The sequence below is a fragment of the Diabrotica virgifera genome, chromosome 8, assembly GCF_917563875.1.
Source record: "Diabrotica virgifera virgifera chromosome 8, PGI_DIABVI_V3a".
Classification (NCBI taxonomy): Eukaryota; Metazoa; Arthropoda; class Insecta; order Coleoptera; family Chrysomelidae; genus Diabrotica; species Diabrotica virgifera.
The window spans coordinates 181,676,435-181,695,640 of NC_065450.1; positions in this window are offsets into that span (position 1 = coordinate 181,676,435).

Here is a 19,206-nt window from a genome sequence, read left to right on the forward strand (position 1 = left end):
ATTTAATTTAAATATATTCAGTTTTATATGTTAAATATATAGTCCTGTCGCCAGGGGGGTACAACGGCCTCCTTAATTCAGATGGACTTACCCAAGTTTTTTTTATATATTTTGACCCGCAGAATACGAATTTTTTGGGTAACAGTTTATCCGGATGTTGATAAGATTGTTATAGACAAAGAACTTGAGGAATTACATAACAGCGATTTCTCGCTAAACAAAACATCTTTTTGTATTTTTTGGGTCATTTTAAGCAAAAAATATTCCTACAAGTTTTTTCGTAGAATGCATAGTTTTCAAGATAACCGCGGTTGAACTTTCAAAAAATCGAAAAATTGTAATTTTTGAACCCTAATAACTTTTGATTAAAAAATAAAGTAGCAATTCTGCTTACCGCCTTTGAAAGTTTAAGTCAAATTATATCGGTTTTGATTATTTGCATTGCTAAAAATTTATTATTTTATTGTTAAACAAAGCTATAAACACCTAGTATGTGAGTGATGTTTTCTATGATTTCTCATTTAAAATCGAACGAGTAGGTAGAGTAGCTACAAGTGCAAGCGAGGCAATTTCTACGTAGCATGCGTTAAAACGTATGTATTAGGCACGGGAAACACTATGTGTTTATAGATTAGTTTAACAATAAAAAAATTAATTTTTAGCAATGCAAATAATCAAAACCGATATAATTTGACTTAAACTTTCAAATGCGGTAAGCAGAATTGCTACTTTATTTTTTAATCAAAAGTTATTCGGGTTCATAAATTGCAATTTTTCGATTTTTTGAAAGTTCAACCGCGGTTATCTCGAAAACTATGCATTCTACGAAAAAACTTGTAGGAATATTTTTTGCTTAAAATGACCCAAAAAATACCAAAAGATGTTTTGTTTTGCGAGAAATCGCTGTTATGTAATTCCTCAAGTTCTTTGTCTATAACACTCTTATCGACATCCGGATCAACTGTTACCCAAAAAATTCGTATTCTACGGGTCAAAATATATAAAAAAAACTTGGGTAAGTCCATCTGAATTAAGGAGGCCATTGTACCCCCCCTGGCGACAGGACTAATAAGTTAATACGGTATACAACAATATTATTTGTATTTCGATACCATTCAATTTTTAATATACTCTACTTGAATACATTAATACACACATCTAATATGGGTGAGCATTTTTTTATATATGAACATTTTAAAAAAGTTCTAAACAAATGAGGCGTATCAGCGACGCCTCAATCAAAAACAACAACACATCCCTGAGTGTTAACATCTGCCCCAAATTGCAGTGTGTTAGGGAGATTGTGTACAGCGCAAAATGTGTTATCATCCATTTTCAACACGTAATGGCGTAATTTGGGAGCAGTAATCTTAGGAAAGCATGTCTTCTTTACAGTGAAAAATGTTCGTAAGTTTTACTTATTTGACGTTAATGGACTTTGCAGTTTGTTTTTCCTAACTTTAAAATACAATAAATTACGTTGTGTAGGACAAATTTGAAATAAAGTTGCCTTAAGTATCATAAAGAGTCTTTTAGTTTTTAGGGGTATAAATAAAACAAGAATCAAAAACCGCTAAACGTTGTAAAAATGAGTGGCGCATACAATATTCCGGCTACAAAAGAGCTGATATAAATATTACGTGGCGCGAAAATGTATTTTCATTTTAATCCAAAATAAAATTCTAGTTTTATTTTAAAAAATTTTTTCATAATATTAATTTGCTCAATTTGAAGTAAAACGCGCCAGAAAAGAAAAACTTTTCTGAACCAAAATAAAATTCTAGTTTTATTTAAAAAAAAAATTTCATAACATTAATTTGCTCAATTTGAAGTAAAACTAAAGAGTAACTTTGATACAGTTTGAATTTTGAATCACTTTTGTAACGCGTTTACTTCAAATTTAGGAAATATTATTAAAAAATATTTTAAAATAAAACTAGAATTTTATTTTGCGTCAAAACGAAAATACATTTTCGCGTCACATAATATTCATAACAGATCTTTTGTAGCTGGAATATTGTATGCGCCACTCATTTTTACGGCGTTTAGCGGTTTTTATTCTTGTATCAGGAGTTTTTCAAAGTTATTTATAAATTAAATCTATTAAGTTGAATGTAATGTTTCTCGATTATACGTTAAGCTTTATAAATGGTCGCCTTCGTCGCATTATTTCCCAAAAATGATCAAGTGTCCATCGAATGTACACTAGATTTTTTTCTATTCGAAATAGATTGAAAAAAAAAGTATTTGGATGGCCGGTAAATGAACTCGGATTGCCCGTTGCCCGATCAAATTTAGCATCGTAACCACTACAACTATATAAACAATTTCGGGGATAATGGTTAATTGGATTATACTTCTGTAGCTTAATAATTTCTAAACGGCTTAACCGATTTTGATCACTAAACATGAGTTTGAAACGAATTGACAAGTAGTATCTGATGCATCTAAGGTCAAGTATGATAACTGAAGGTATTACAGGAATTATTGAGCTTGAAAAACCGTTTTTTCCCATGGGAAATATATATGATCATATTTATAAACCCTATAACTTAAAAATTAGAATTTTTCCGGATATGAGGTATACACCGTTAGATGCAACTAGAGCCCTTCTACAAACGCTTAGTTATTGGCGCAATTCGTAGGTTGAAATTTTGAGTAATTGTCGAAAAACCCAAATTTTCAAAGTTTGGTGTTTCAGTTTTTCGGCTATACTGATCAGTGTCTTTGTTGATCCTATGTCTTAAACACCGTTTGAAATCTTAACGCAGCACTATTTATTTGGTGTATTTGCGGTTCTCCTGTCTCGTGCTTAACCGAAGATATATTTATAACCCCAAAAAATATGCCGTTTTGTACTTACCAAGTCCTCTAGCTGGCTTATGGGTGGTCAAAAGTCACAAACTACATTGGTTCTGAATCTGCCCTGACTCCCTGTTCAAGCACAGAAATCAAACTTTAGATCGGTTTAACTTTTCCACTTACGTACATACATATCCACAAACATTTTCCCTTTTTTAAATAGAAATTGAGTCACATTTCTGAGCTCTAACTCTTGAATGGTATAACAGGTTTTCAAACTAGATATGCGCTGGAAAGTAATGGTCAGTACTATCAGAAGCCGCAAAGGTTGGACTTAAATTTTCGAAATTTTTGGAGTTTTAGAGACGAGAATGAAAAACAGACCCTAAATAGGATAGGCCGTAAAATCCACACCATCACCATCAACTAGCGCTATAACCCTGGGTGGGTCCTGGCTGACTGTACAACTTTATTCCAATTTGTTCGGACTTCCATCAACCTAGGGTCAAATGGGATGTTCATTTTTCGGAGATCTGCTTGGATGTTATCTTTCCATCGCATTCTGGGACGTCCGAGTGGTCTTTTGCCTGTAGGAATCTCCTCCCATACCAGTCCTATAAGTCTCTCGTTATAAAGTCTGTGCACGTGGCCTGCCCATCTTAGTCGCTGTGATTTAATTTCTTGGAAAATATCGGTGTCATTGTAGAGTTCTTTTAATTCGAATTTGGTTCTGATTCTACATTGGTTTGTGTTAATGTCATGGCGAGGTCCGAAAGTATTTTTCTTTCAAAACGTCTGAGCTTTTCTTCGTTTGATTTGGTCATGGTTCACGTTTCGCAACCATATGTTAGTGCAGGTCTGACGATGGATTTATAGATTTTGATCTTGGAACTTTTTGTAAGATTTTTTGATTTTATAAGCTTATCCAGTGCGTATAGACAGCGATTTGATGATTGGATTCTGTCTTTTATTTCTTCAGTAACATCGTTGTCAGCTGTGATTACGGCCCCCAGATACTTAAAACGTTGTACTCTTTCGAAATTGAAGGTGTTGACCGTCACATTCTGTCCTATCCTGTCTCTTCGTGTCGATCTATTTATACACATATATTCCGTCTTCTCTTCATTAATCCTCCGCCCTACTTCGCTTGTTGCTCCTTCCACCTTGTTCAAAATGGCCTTTGTGGATAGGATGTCCTACAGACTTTAGTCATGTGAGTTTAAGTCATTTAGTCCAATGAATTTCTTTGGTATTGGGAACTCCGCCATGGCATTCCTTACTTGGCTTCTTTCTACGCTGTCATATGCCTGCCGAAAGTCTATGAATTGTGTATGGGTCTGTTATACTCCCATCCCTTTTATAGAGGCTGTTTCAGCGTGAATAGTTGATCTATTGTGGATCTGTTTGCCCTAAAACCGGCTTGATATTCTCCTAGGGCATTTTTAGCGTAAGGGGTTAGTCTACTAAGAATGATGTTTGAGAGGATTTTATATGCCGTGTTTAAGAGTGAAATTCGTCTGTAATTCGCGCATTTTGTTTTGTCCCCTTTTTTGTGGATGTGCACTATGATGTTTTCCTTCCACCTTGCTGGTATCTTTTCTTCTAACTATATCTGTGTTATCAATTGGCGGATTTGGCGATGTAGTGTTTCTCCACCATATTTCAGAAATTCTGCTGGTATCTCGTCCGTACTTGGCGCTTTGTGATTTTTCAGCTTATTTAAGGCCTTTCGGGTAAAATCGGCCTTTCGAGTAAATATTTAAGCCTCAAGTACTAACATCTTAAATCAATGACGTAAACACTAAATAACCGCCTGACAGACGGGTTTAACATTTTAGTGGTAATTTTTATTTTTGTTAAATATTTTAGTGCAAAAAAATATCTCGATGACTTACTGAAAGTATTGATTATTTACAAAACACAGTAATTAATCTAGTCTTTCTGTATTTATTAAAATAAAAAACATTATAACAAGAATGGAAGGATTGTTTATGTACCATTTTACTCCTGAAAAAAAGTGTGATAAAAATTAAACAAATTAAAGAATCTTAATAAAAATTTATAACCGAGTTAAACAAAGAGTAAGAAAGATGAAAATAAAAAGGTTTTTAAACAATGTTATAACAAAAAAAAAAACTGACAGGTACTATAGTTAGTATAGTGTGGCAATGGTAGTCAGTGGCAATATTTTCATCACAAATTGATTCCACTTCGCCTATGTCGTCTTCTACCTCACCAAACCATTTCAGAAGAGTTTCCTCAGGATCTTTATTCCCTTATTTGATGTTTTTTGGCAAACTGGGGCAGATTATGTGTAATGACGAACTGGGTACAAACACTAACACCCCGTCTATTAGAAGAAAATCACACTTTGAGCCTTAATATCTTTCGAATAACAACCTGCCGCAAATTGCCGAATTCAATACTACTACAGAACAACCCAACTTGAAAAGTCATAAACGGGTGACCTTCAAAATTTTCTAGGAAGGGAAATATCCCACTTTCGACAAGCGATGCCGTCTGAGAGACGGGGTGTTAGTACTTAAATGTTAATGCCTTTCGGGTAAAATCCACACCCTTGGACCAAAATGGTTGCTTGATATATGGATGAGTGAGTCTTTTCCTGAACTTTAAAATGGGACTTGGCCCAATTTTCAATTAAGTCAGATTAAGAAAATCAAAAATTTCGTGTATATATTAGTGCCGCGTGTAGGGTGTTGTGTGCCACTCGCAAGAACTGGCGTTTTCCTTTGATATTAATAGGAAAAACTAAAACACAAGAATTACGGGACTTTTAATTTACGAATATTTTCATGATGTCGAATCCGAATATATGATTTTTAGCTTTTTCTTCTTCACCTACCCCTGCTCTGAATTGTTTTGTTAATTTTTTAAGAGGTCGATAAAACGAATAATTTTTGAGTTACTAATAAAACTATAAATTTTATCAAAAAAATGGATAGAACATTTTTTGCTTCCAATTAATTTTTTTACCAATTTTTGCGGTCAAATATAATCAAAAATTTCCAAAAAAGAAGTATATTTAGAACAATATTAAAAATTTTCCACCGGCGAGATGGGATGGTAACTACCCCCATGGTAAAAGCGGCTTTCGGCGTCTTATATATTTTAATCCTTGGACTATCCACTACTTATTCCCAAATTTTTAAGCAAATCTATCCATTCTGTAAAAATTGCGAGGTAAAAACCTTCGATTTATAGACGGACTATATTGTACGGATCAATGTCGTGTTTGTTCATTGTGCTTATACGAGTATAGCCAGTTAGTAGCTAATCCTTTAATGACAACACAAAATTGACTGAAATCCGACTAAAAACCTTTGTAACTTTGTACCTGAGTAAATATTTGGATATTATTAGAGGCTTAGCGTTCGTTAAAATAATTTTTCCAACAATATCTATTTATGTATGGTGACACATTTTTTATTCAAGATTTACTGACATAAAGATTTGCCAATAAAATACCCTTATTTTCAAATGTTTTAAACGTCAAGGCTAATATTATGTCGTTAAAATATGTTTTTGTTCACCTTAAGAACGTAGGCGCAAATATTTTACAGCTGTCCCTACTTTTTCTTTCTTTACACGGCAAATTACATGTAGTAAAATTTTTACTGGTATGGAGATGTAAACATTAATTGATAAGGCCATTGTCATTATTAATTAAAAGATGGTTTTTAATGTTCTTGGATAACCCTTACGTGTATAATCGCTTAAATGGTTAATTTAGTTAGTTAATATAAATATTTTTCACTAACTATGTATTCACTGACTACAATAATTTATACACCATCAGGCCTGAATCCCGCGTGCGAAAAAAATTGTTAATAGCTTAACGCTGTCTATACTCTGTCTACCGAACAGACGGAGTAATCAAGTGAATAAATCATAATATCTCTTCAAAATACCTTAACTCACGGTCTTGTACACAATGCCGATAACACTAATTACCGAATACCTTGTTATCGGTATTGTGTAGAAGGCCGTGCGTTAAGGTATTTGGAAGAAATATTGTGATTTATTCACGTGATTACTCCGTCTGTTGGGTAGACGGAGTATAGTCGGACAAACTTTGATGTACGGGAACACTGGATCAGGGGAAGTTTTAATTGTGAAACAGGTTACAGGTTTCAAACGTCAGACTACGAAAACGTCCCATGTATTTTGTCGGACAGAACTTCCAGAAAATTAACCCAAAGCATTGGCTCAACTCGTGATGAGACGTCCCGTCCAGCGAAGATTAAGAAGGTAGATCAGATCTTCCATATGATTTGACTGTCAGATTTTCGAACTTAAGATCTGTCCTATAGTTTAGTGTTGTGCAGTAGTTAAATTTTTAAACCCAACTTTAGATAAGTAAAAGGAAACTGTCACTGGACAGTTTTCCTAAATGTTTGCTATTGTAAATTTTAAAGATTGCAAATTAAAGGAGACGATTCATTAAGAAAAAACACTTTTCTAAAATAGTTTTATCTACTCTATGTCATATTATGTATAAGTTTTTAGTTTGTGAAAACTGTCGTTATAGATAGCAGTGCGTGAAGGGTTTAAAGTGTGCGTGAAGTAACAATGTATTTTAAATGGGATTTACTTTTTAGCACACTTTCAATAGGTTTTTTGGCACACTTTCATATAATCAAATATCCTTAATTTTCGCGTTGTCATGGTGATGACAATATGAGCAATGACTTACAACAAAATTTTTGACAGTTTTGTGGTTTGAAATTAGTTCTTCTTCTTAACGTGCCCTATCAAATCCCCTTGACTTTGGCGATTAACATGGCGAAACTGTCTCTGTCTCGAGCTATAGGGCTTTTCATCGATTGTAATTTGTTTCGAGCTTCTGTCAGGTGTCACATAATATTAATATATCTACGCCATACGTCTTTGGTTTATATCATTGGCAATACCAATAACGTATGACGTAGATATATTAATATAAAATGACAAATGACAGAAGCTCAAAACAAATGACTGTGAATGAAAAGCCCTATTGAAAGTAGTTAGGATTTTTAAATGTCAAAGTTCTAAAAATTGTAGAATAGAAATGAATTCCAGTGACGAAGAGTTACAGTTTTTTTATTTGTTTATCGTAGATAAAATATTGTATGAAACTGTGCGTGAAGTACTTTTTGCGAACTTACTTCTAAAAATCGCGCGCGTTCGCAAAAAGCATACTTCACGAACTGTTTCATAAATAACTATTTTGTTGAGATGTCTTTCCCTTTCCTGTATGATTATTTTACATAGTACTTTTGCTTAAAAATAGCATTTTTCTTTATTTTTTATTCCTCCTACGAACGTAGGAGGCTTTACCGCAACAGACGTTAGTTTTACTTTTAATGCCAATATTTAATCAACATCTTGAGCCATCACTAAAAAGACGTATATATCTATATTACCCAGTGGTAGACTATCAGTCATCCAACTTGATTTTCTGTGGATCGATTTACAATTGGTTTTATAAACTGCACAAACACGTTCCTAACTATTTTCCGCGATTTAGTTTTCTCGTGCTTTTAAATGCAGCGAAAAAAACCTAAAAATAGAATTTAGCCCTTTACGCGAAAAGAAAAAGTAAAATTCCCAAAAGTAACGAATAACATAATATGTTACTGATAATATTAATTGTCTGCTGAACGCTTAATACATTATTTAGGATATGTTACCACTATGATAATAAAAGTTATACAACCCAGCAAATAGAAAGGCGAAAACTTTTTATCGATTGCCCACTCTGAGTTAGCCCACCTTTGGAGAATCTTCTAAGTAAGGCATCAAGACAAAACCACAACTTTACACCCAATAAGGTCTGGCCTACCTCAGAGGAGTGTACTTGATCCGATTCTCTATATCATTTAGGGGTCTACCCCAAAATCCCGACAGCCAAAATCTCGACAGCCAAAATCCCGACGGCCAAAATACCGACACGCCATAATCCCGACAGACCACAATCCCGACACGCCAGAATCCCGACAGGTTTGATAAGCTGATTTTTAACATATAATTTCATTTAATTCTGGTTTATGGCCATAAAATTATATTTTGTTTATGGCCATCTGGTTTTTATGTCTTGTTACTAAACAAAAGTATTTACCATTTAATATGAACTAATTTTCTAAATAAAATTTCTAACACGGGTATATGAATTAAATTATTTTTTTTGACAATATGTAGTCCAATAATATAATATATTATACATATTATGTATAATAAAATCCTAAATTCAAGTTTACTTACATATAAATAATAGATATTATCATGTTCATTACAACCTTCCATTTCAGTAAGTATAGCTTTTATACAGGGTGTAACAAAAATACAGGTCATAAATTAAATCACATATTTTAGGACCAAAAATAGTTCGAATGAACCTAACTTACCTTAGTACAAATATGCACATAAAAAAAGTTACAGCCCTTTGAAATTACAAAATGAAAATCGATTTTTTCGAATATATCGGACACTATTAGAAATTTTTTTATTGAAACTGGACATGTGGCATTCTTATGGCAGGAGCATATTAAAGAAAAATTATAGTGAAATTTGTGCACTCCATAAAAATTTTATGGGGGTTTTGTTCCCTTAAACTCCCCCCCTCCCCATTTTTTGTGTACGTTCCAATTAAATTATTATTGTGGTACCATTAGTTACATTCAGTATCATTAAAACTTTTTTGCCTCTTAGTATTTTTTCGATAAGGCAGTTTTTGTCGAGTTGCGGCTTCTTTTTTAATATGTTAACATAAAAAATTTATGGGGGTTTTGTTCCTTTAAACCCCCAAATATTTGTGTACGCTCCAATTAAACTATTACTGCGGTACAATTAGTTAAACACAGTATTTTTAAAACTTTTTTGCCTATTTGTATTTTTTCGATAAGGCACCTTTTATCGAGATGTGGCTTCTTTTTTAACATGGTTCAAAATCTACCTAAAAATATAAATCATAAATAAATTTTCATATTATTACTTCTTCTTCTTCATGTGCCGTGCTCGATTATCGAACGTTGGCTATCAAATTGGCTATAGCAATTTTGTTAACGGCAGCTCGGAAAAGGGATGCAGAGGATGTGTTATACCATTCTCTCAGGTTTTTAAGCCATGACGTTCTTCTTCGACCTGGCCCTCTTCTTCCGTCTACCTTGCCTTGTATTATCAAATGGAGTATATTATATCTCTCTGGGTGTCGCATAACATGGCCAAAATATTCAAGTTTTCAATTTTTAACTGTTCTGACGACTTCTGTGACTTTTCCCATCCGGTGCTAAACAACTTCGTTACGAACTCTATCCACCCAACTTATTCGTAGGATTCTTCGGTATACCCAAATTTCAAAGGCTTCCAATTTCTTGAGAAGAGTATCTGTTAAAGTCCAACCTTCGACACCGTACAAAAGAGTAGAGAACACATAACATCTCACTAATCTAATTTTAAGATTCAAAGTACTGTTGTTTCCACATAAAAGTTTCTTTATCTTAAAGAATGCAGCTCTGGCCTTCTCTATACGTATTCTAATTTCTTTGCTCATGTCCCAGTTCTCATTTAGATTACAACCAAGGTAGGTGATATTGTTAGTTCTCTCTAATTGTTCACCATAAGCTGTTACTACTTCCGGTTGTATTGGCGTCTTACTGACAACCATCACCTTGGTCTTTGCGGTGTTTAGCTTGAGTCCATATTCATCACACGTTGTGGTAATCCTATTAATCAGATGTTGAAGTTCTTCATAATTGCTCGCAATTAACACCGTGTCATCCGCATATCTCAAATTATTAATATTGACGCCATTCATTTTGATACCACATTGAGCATTATCCACTGCTTTATTGAAAACAAACTCAGAATAGATGTTAAATATTAGTGGGGACAAAATGCAGCCCTGCCTTACTCCTCTTCGTATTTGAAGTTCTTCAGACGTGTCCCAGCCAATCCTGATGTTCGCACGTTGATGCCAGTAAAGATTTTTGATAATGTGTAGGTCTTTATCATCAATACCCACTTTCTGAAGAATAGCAATCATTTCCGTATGTTTTACCCGATCAAAGGCCTTCTCAAAGTCAATGAAACACATATAAACCGGATGTCCGACATCTCTGCATCTCTGTACCATAACCTGAATACTAAATAGTGCTTCTCTGGTCCCAAGGTTATTGCGGAATCCAAACTGTGTATCACCAAGCTGTTCTTCTATTTTTTTGGTACATCCTAGAGTGCAAAATTCGTAGAAATATCTTTATTAGAAATATTAGAAATATCTTTATATTATTACTAAGTCTCCATAATCGTACAACCATATAAAAATATGTGGTGGATTTGAAAAATATTCTAAATATCTCGATAAAAACTGACTTTTCGTAAAAGTACTAAGAGGCAAAAAAGTTTTTAAAATATAGTTTTTAAATAATGGTACTACAATAATAATTAAATTGGAACGCACACAAAAGTTTGGGGGGGGGGTTTAAAGAACAAAACCCCCATAAAATTTTTATGGGGTGTCCAAATTTCACAACTTCAAGGGGCTGTAACTGTTTTATGTGCACATTTGTACTAAGGTAAGTTAGGTTCAATCGAACTATTTTTGGTCCCAGAATATGCGATTAAATTTATGACCTGTATCTTTGTTACACCCTGTATTATAAAATTAAGTGTTTAATGATTTTTTTTAAATTCATAATAATTAGTACCCGTACTTATTAGTAAGTAATTAATTTTTCAATTTGATTACTGTATAATATAATTTGATATTGCATTTGAAACGGAAACAATATATTCAAAAAGGTAGTAGTCGGGACTTTTGCTTATGCGAGGATTGTTGCATGTCGGGATTTTGGCCTGTCAGGATTCTGGCGTGTCGAGATTCTGGCGTGTCGGTATTTTGGCCGTCGGGATTTTGGCTGTCGGGGTTTTTGGCTGTCGGGATTTTGGGCGGCACCGATCATTTATGTAGCTGATCTTCCCACCAGCAAAAATATAACTATTGCAACATAAATATATGCAGATGATATCGTTGTTATAGCATTTCACAAAGATATTCTCATTGCTTCTCAAATCCTACGGACTCACTTGAATGACATTTCCTCTTGGCTAAAAGCCTGGTGAATAAAATGGTCAGATCTTGCAACAAAAGAGGATGCGAAATATCTAGGGATCTATCTGGGCCGACGATTAACTTGGAGATAAATTTATTAAGAGAAAGCAACTGAGCTTAAAACTTAGCAAGCAAATTGTACTGGATTTTACTAATGAGATGCGGAATTGAATTGGGGAATAGAACATCCCACTGAAATAACGAAATTCTACAAAATTCCAGTCAAAATTAATTAGGAATATCGTAAACGCTCCATGGTACGCAACTGACAGTAGTACTGCTCGTGATCTTCAAATGAAATATGTCAAAGAAGAAATATCGTACTTCTCCCAGACGTGTAAAGAACGCATAGAAAATTACTCCAACGCATTAGCTCAACTCGTGATGAAGCATCCCGTCCAGCGAAGATTAAGAAGGCATCTTTGTGATCTGCCTGTGAGATTTTCGAAACCTAGTACTGTGCCATAGTGTATTATTATGCAGTAGTTAACGTTCCAAACCCAAACTTATATAGGTAAAAGGAAACTGTCACTGGACAGCTTCCCAAAATGTGTGCTTATTGTAAAATTTACAAATTATTGCAAACTAAAGGAGATGTTTCATAAAAGACGCTGGACGGAAGGCCGCCCGAGAACTTTATCGTACCGATATATTATCGTTATGGTACTAGATACTGGCATTCTATAAAAATAACAAAGTTTCTCGTTATTTTGACATTTTAGAAACACCTTCTGTACTTGAAAGTATTTTATGGTTCTACGCATCATTAATTCCTGCATTTGAGAAAATGCTCGATGCCATATTTCGGGGACACACTATAGATGTATAGATTATTGCATAAATCAATAGAATATTATAGTCATACTTTCATTTCAAATTAGTTCATTTTTCTGAGAAATTAATAGTTTACAATATTTGCATTTCATTCTATTTCGATTACGCCAGTTAATGCACGAGATTAAGAACAAGATATTATCTCTGACTTCTATCCTACTGCATGGATTTTAATGAAATTTTGGGAGTAGCCCAATCTCCTAATTCAAAGTCTATCCTATATACTATGCCGCTTTTATCATGGGGAGGTTTAAAATTTAAAAATTCATTCTATAATTTGATCACATTTTTTACAAAAACCATTCATTTTAAACCCGTTCAACTTTTTGAAAGGAGAAATAACACTATATTAAAAGGTATTGCAAAAGAAAAACAATGCATTTAAATTATGGTGGATGGGGAGTTAAATGTATATACTTTTCATTTTTCCTTAAAGTACATTAGTCATATATTTTTTTTGCACCATATCTCGCTTAGTTTGTATGTAACCGACATTTAGCGGTGCTCGTTTTAAAGGCCTTTTCAAACACTACAAAAGGTGTTGGTAGCATTGTACACCCAAAACCTGCCGTTCCTCTGTTATTTCAAGTTGAATACATCAATTTGAGCATGCACCAAAAAACTATTTTCACCTACCATATATCTTTTTGTATAATAAATAGAAAATTTACGAAGGAACGAATCTCTTTATTATTTATAATCTAAAAAACGACTTATATAGTGTTTTTAGTTCGATGCATAGTTTTTAAAGTATTCACAAAAAATCCGTCCGAACAGGTGTCATTTTTCAATGAAAATGGCCAATTTTCAACTACGCATAACTCAAAAAGTATTGAGTTCTCAAAAAAAAGTATAGACCAGTTTTTGCTTAGAAATAGGTTCTTTAGCCACTTCCGTGCTTATTCTGACCAACAAATTTTCCACCCCCTTGAACAAGTGGGAACCGCCCCAAAATAAAAGCGCCATAGTATATAGGGTGGATTTTGTTTCTTGAGCTATTCCCTACTTACTGTGAAAATATCAAGTACATCAATGTAGTAGGATGAAATTCGGAGCCAAATACCGTCATTGACTGCCCTACAATAATGCTCTGCTATGATCGCGTGAGAGAGGACACACATAAGATTATAGCAAAACTTCTATTTACCGTAACTTTTCGAGTTTTTGAGCTACAGCAATGAATTTTATGTCATTGGAAAGGTAATTTTACATTCTTTCAAAATGTGTAAAAATATACAGGGCGTATCTAAAAAAAATTAGGATTTTTTATTCATTTCCGGTTCAACCGGAAGCCATATTTTTGATAATATTTATCGAAATAATAGATAATAAAGCACCATATATGTCTGCAAAATTCCAAATTTAAGTTTTTATTAAAAAGGAAGTTACGGGCACTCGAATATTTTTTTATAAAAAATTCATAACTCCCCCCCCCCTATAGGGAGTTAAGAAATCTGACTAATGTCATTCAATTTATTGATAGGATGTCAAAAATATATCAAAAACTAAAAAAATTCCTTGAAGCCATTTTTGAGAAAATCTAGTTCAAATTTATGTCAAATTTTGACCCCTTAAATATAGGCAACCCGTAACTTTTTCTGAAAAAGACAACATCCTTATTATAGCCCCATCTTTAGGCTATATAACGGCTTTTTCAAATTAAACTTATCTTAAAATCGTTTTTAGATTGGTAGGGAAATGTGTCGAGTGGGCGGTCGGCCATGTTGGCCGCCATTTTGAATTTGGAAATGTCAAATTCAGTATTTTTATTTACCTACCGATGAGCTTACTTTGAGTTGAATTTCATTCATTTCGGTCAAAATTTGCAAAAATGGGCCCTAAATAACCCCCCTATTTCGGTCCCCCTTTGAGAGGTTTTTTTCAAAAGCTTAGTTTCTCGACAAAATTCTCTCAAACTTACTCATACCGAATTTCATCAAAATCGGTCCGGTAGTTTTTGCTGGGCGGTGGCGACATACGTACTTACGTACGTACGTACGTACGTACATACTTCCGACATGTTTTTTTTATTTGCCTTTTAGACTCAGGGGGACTCAAAACGTCGAAAAAAAGTGAAATCTGAAAAAAAATAACTTTATCTATTATACTGTACTACGTATATATTACGATAAAGTAAAAAAACATTTCTAAAACAATTTTTTGTTGAGATTTTTTTCCCTTGCCAGTATAATTATTTTTACAATAGTATTTGTGTTTATTTTTTAGTCCTCCTACTAACGCAGGAGGCTTTACCGTAAAAGGTATTACCGTTACTTTTCACACCCCACGTTGGGCGCCACATTGTAGCGAATAAAGCACAGTGGGTGCAAAAATGTAGCTATAAACTACCACAGATAATTGAAATACTATAGAAAAATAATATTTCAATAAACTATGGTAATTATCGTTTACTCTAGCCTAGCTCAGATTCCCAAGGTGTGTGTTCGTCTTGTCCTAATCACACGATGAAAATCCTCAAAAATATGAACGATGAAGATCTGGATTGGAAGTAAACAAAAAATATTTTAACTAATCATGCTTATTTTTCAATAAAGATGTAATAAGATATGATTTATTAAATTCTTCTTCTTCTTCTTCTTCAGTCTGTGTTCGTCCACTGCTGGACATAGGCCTCTTCCATTTGCTTCCATTGATTTCTACTCTTGGCAATTCTCATCCACTGTTTGCCCGCGACCTGTTTGATATCATCTGCCCACCTCTTCTGTGGTCTGCCTACTCCTCGCCTGTTCTCTCTTGGTCTCCAGTTTGTTAGTCTCTGTGTCCATTTTTCCGGATTATCTCGGGCAACATGTCCGACCCATTGCAACTTGAGCCTTGCTATACGTTCTGCGACATCAGTAATCTTTGTTATTTCACGAATGTCGATATTTCGATTTTGTCTCTTAAACTAATCCCTAGCATGGCCCTCTCCATCGCTCTTTGAGTTGTACTGAGCTGCTCTAAGGTTTTCTTTATAAAGGCCATGGTCTCCAGTCCATATCGACGCTGCCAAGCCAAGACGGCATAAACGCCAAAATGACCACTTTTTAGTTAGCTGCACTAAAAAATAGGATTTTAATTTCCGCACCAGACAGTCAACGCGGAATAACCGCAGAAAAAGTGAAATAGGTGTAATATAGGTTTAAAATTTTTATAAACGCCAGTCTAGTCACGCACGTGAACACCGACGTGAACACCGATTGACATAATTGCCAGTGCCTGTAAGATTATCATTGTGTACATTTCGGTCCAGTAATAATAGTAAAGGTATGTATTTTTACAATTTTTATGGATAAGTAACATGGTATTATCTACCTTTGCAATATTTTCAATTTGTATTGATTTTTGAAGCGTAAACACACTGAATTTCTTTAAAAACTATGAGGCGTTTATGCTAAAACCACATATTTACATCGTGGTTGACACAGATGCCATTCCTCAATGGTATTCTTATGCAGGTTTCTTATTTAAAAATTGCGCAAATAAAAAGTTTATTTTAAAATATTCTATTGTAACTTTGTACTAGTGTGATGAACAATTCATTTTGTATTACAGCATAGAGTTCAAATCAATTTTATATAGCTAAAAATGACGATCGATTTTTGGCGTTTATGCCATTTTTTTGTTGCACATGAATAGCAGAAGTAAAAAAATAATGGCCTTACTAAATGAAAATAAAACATAAACCGAATCAGTACAAAATGATATACTGACTGACAATAATCCCCCTATATTTCCCTTAGAGGTTTATGACATTTATAATGCCAACATTGCAGAAGCTTTTAGCAATGACATTATCATCTTTGAGGAACCAGTAGAAGAAGAAATATTTAGTCACGATCTCACATCATGTTTCAACTTAGCAGCAGATAATGGTTTGGATGCCGGTAAAAGTAGTGATCAAAATAAGGAAAATACAAGCAATCAAATCAATACGGATGTTGAACCAAATATTGACAGTGATTATGAATTAGAATCCACTACTTATTATTAGATATCCACTTTTAAGTATTTTATATTTACTTATAAGTATTTCATCCTAGCACCAAAACATGTTTAAAGAATTGTTTTGTTTTTAACTTAGAATGTATTTTTGATTAATAAAAAATAAACCCTATCAAAAATCTTCGTAATTTCATCATTTTTCTTGTTGGCATAAACGACAATTTTTGATTTTCGTTTCTTTTTTCATTAATGGCATATATCCCTTTTAAGCGCCATACTGACTAACCTTACAACGATGCGATCGACACAAACGCCAGAGGTAAGTTTGGCATATTCACCAATGCTATATCTTGATTGGACATAAGCGCCATTTTATAGTTTTTTATTTATTTCAGACAGTATTTTCAGCCACATTAATGTTCACAATATATTAAAATTTGAAAAAAAAATCCCCAATTTTTTTGAATCACTGTGCAGATAAGCAGAATTGGTAAAAATAAAAATAATCAGTTTTTTGTGTTTCCTGAAAAATCAAGTTAATGTCATTTATGCCGTTTTGGCTTGACAGCGTCGATATGTAGTTACAGGCAAGATACATTTGTCATATACTCTAAGTTTTAGACACATTGGTATATCTCTATTCTTCAAGATAAAGCTTAACTTGCCGAAAGCTACCCAAGACAATTGTATGCGTCTTTTTATTTCGGCTATTTGGTTTTCTTTGCCGATTTTAATGGTATGTCCAAGATATATATATATAGTGGTCTACATTTTCAAGACTGACGTTGTCAATAACAAGATTAGTTTGTACATTACTCATTATTTTTGTTTTCTGAAGATTCATTTTGAGACCTATTTTATTTGACTGCTGGTTTAGTTCCTTCATCATTTGCTCCAGTTCCTTGATATCTGTACTGAATAATACTATGTCGTCCGCAAACCTCAAATGACTCAAACATACACCATCAATGTTTAGACCTTTTTTCTTCCAGTCGAGCTGTTTCAATACATTTTTCAATGCTAAGGTAAAAAGTTTTGGTGAAATAGTATCACCTTGTCTAATACCTTTACCAAGGCGTATTTTTTCAGTTTTTTGGTCTTCATTGATTTTGATATGGAATGTGGCCTGTTCATAAATGTTTTTAATGAGTGTAGTGTACCGTGAGTCTAGTCTGTTCAACCGGTTGATATAAATCAAGTTTTTGTGTTATGCGGTTGGTTATTATTCTTGTTAGCAATTTGTATAAATGTGACAACAAACTTATAGGCCTGTAGTTTTCAATATTAGTAGTATCTCCTTTCTTGTGTAAAAGTATTATTTCGGCGTTTTCCCACAGATTGGGTATTCTTTTTTCTATTAGACACCTATTCAGCAAGACTTCCATAACCTCTACAACGGTGTTGTTACCCATTTTTAACATTTCACACGTTATATGATCCTCGCCAGGAGCTTTTTTATTCTTCATTTGCTGTAAGGCCTGTCTAATTTCCGAAGAAGTTATTTTAGGGAGAGTTTCCGAGCCGACGTTTAGAATTGTTCTATGGTCTGTACCGGGGTTCTGTATAGTGGATGTATAAAGATTATTGTAGAACGTTTGTATTTCCTTGATTATTTGAGTTTTTTCCGTCACCGTATTCCCCTCTTGGTTTTTGATTTTAGTTACCTTCGATTTTCCTTTAGTTAAATTTGATTCCAATACTCTCATGTTTCTATTGTCTTCGATGGTTTGCAATATTTGTTTTGTTTTATAAGCCCGCAAGTCTGACCTTAAGCTCTTTTTAACTTTATTGTTGATAGCCTTATATTCTGGTAATTATTTAGATGTTCTTCTTCTTTCTTCCATTAAATCCAGTGTTGTTTGTTTAAGTTTCGTTTTTCTCGGATTTTTATTTTTACCACAGATCTTTTTTGTAGTTGATGTTATGTCATTTGTTAATTTTTGTGTTATTTCATTTATATCTTTCGTGTTGAATACTGGTAAAGGTCCTAGTTTCTTTTTTAGTTCACTTTGATATTCCTCTTGATTCATTTCGAGTGCTTCTATGTTTGGTAATTTATCCTGTGTTAATAATTTTCTTCTATCAAATTTCGTATTTACTTCTATTCGCACCCTAACTTATTATTATTAAATTCAATGACATATAATATTGAAAATATTGCCGAAAGCTAACAATTTATGGATTATACTTATGTATGGCTCGTGGTATTTGACGGTAGATCTTCTTGATGTCGGATGGTACAGCTGTTGACTTCTCTCGATCTGGGCTAGATGGTCGGCCTCGGGTCACTGCAGCTCTAGTTTGTTGGTGGTGTTTAGCTGGTACAACTACAGATGGTGGATAGCTGCTGCAACTGCAGATGTTGGATAACTGCTTGTAGTGGCATCGCCGGCGATGGTTCTTCCCAAAAGGAGAGACGTTATATTTAATTCCCAAAAACTAGAATACAAAATGTATATCAGATTAAACATCAAGAAGAAAAAGTAACTTGCCATTCTTCAAAAGGTATTCAAAAA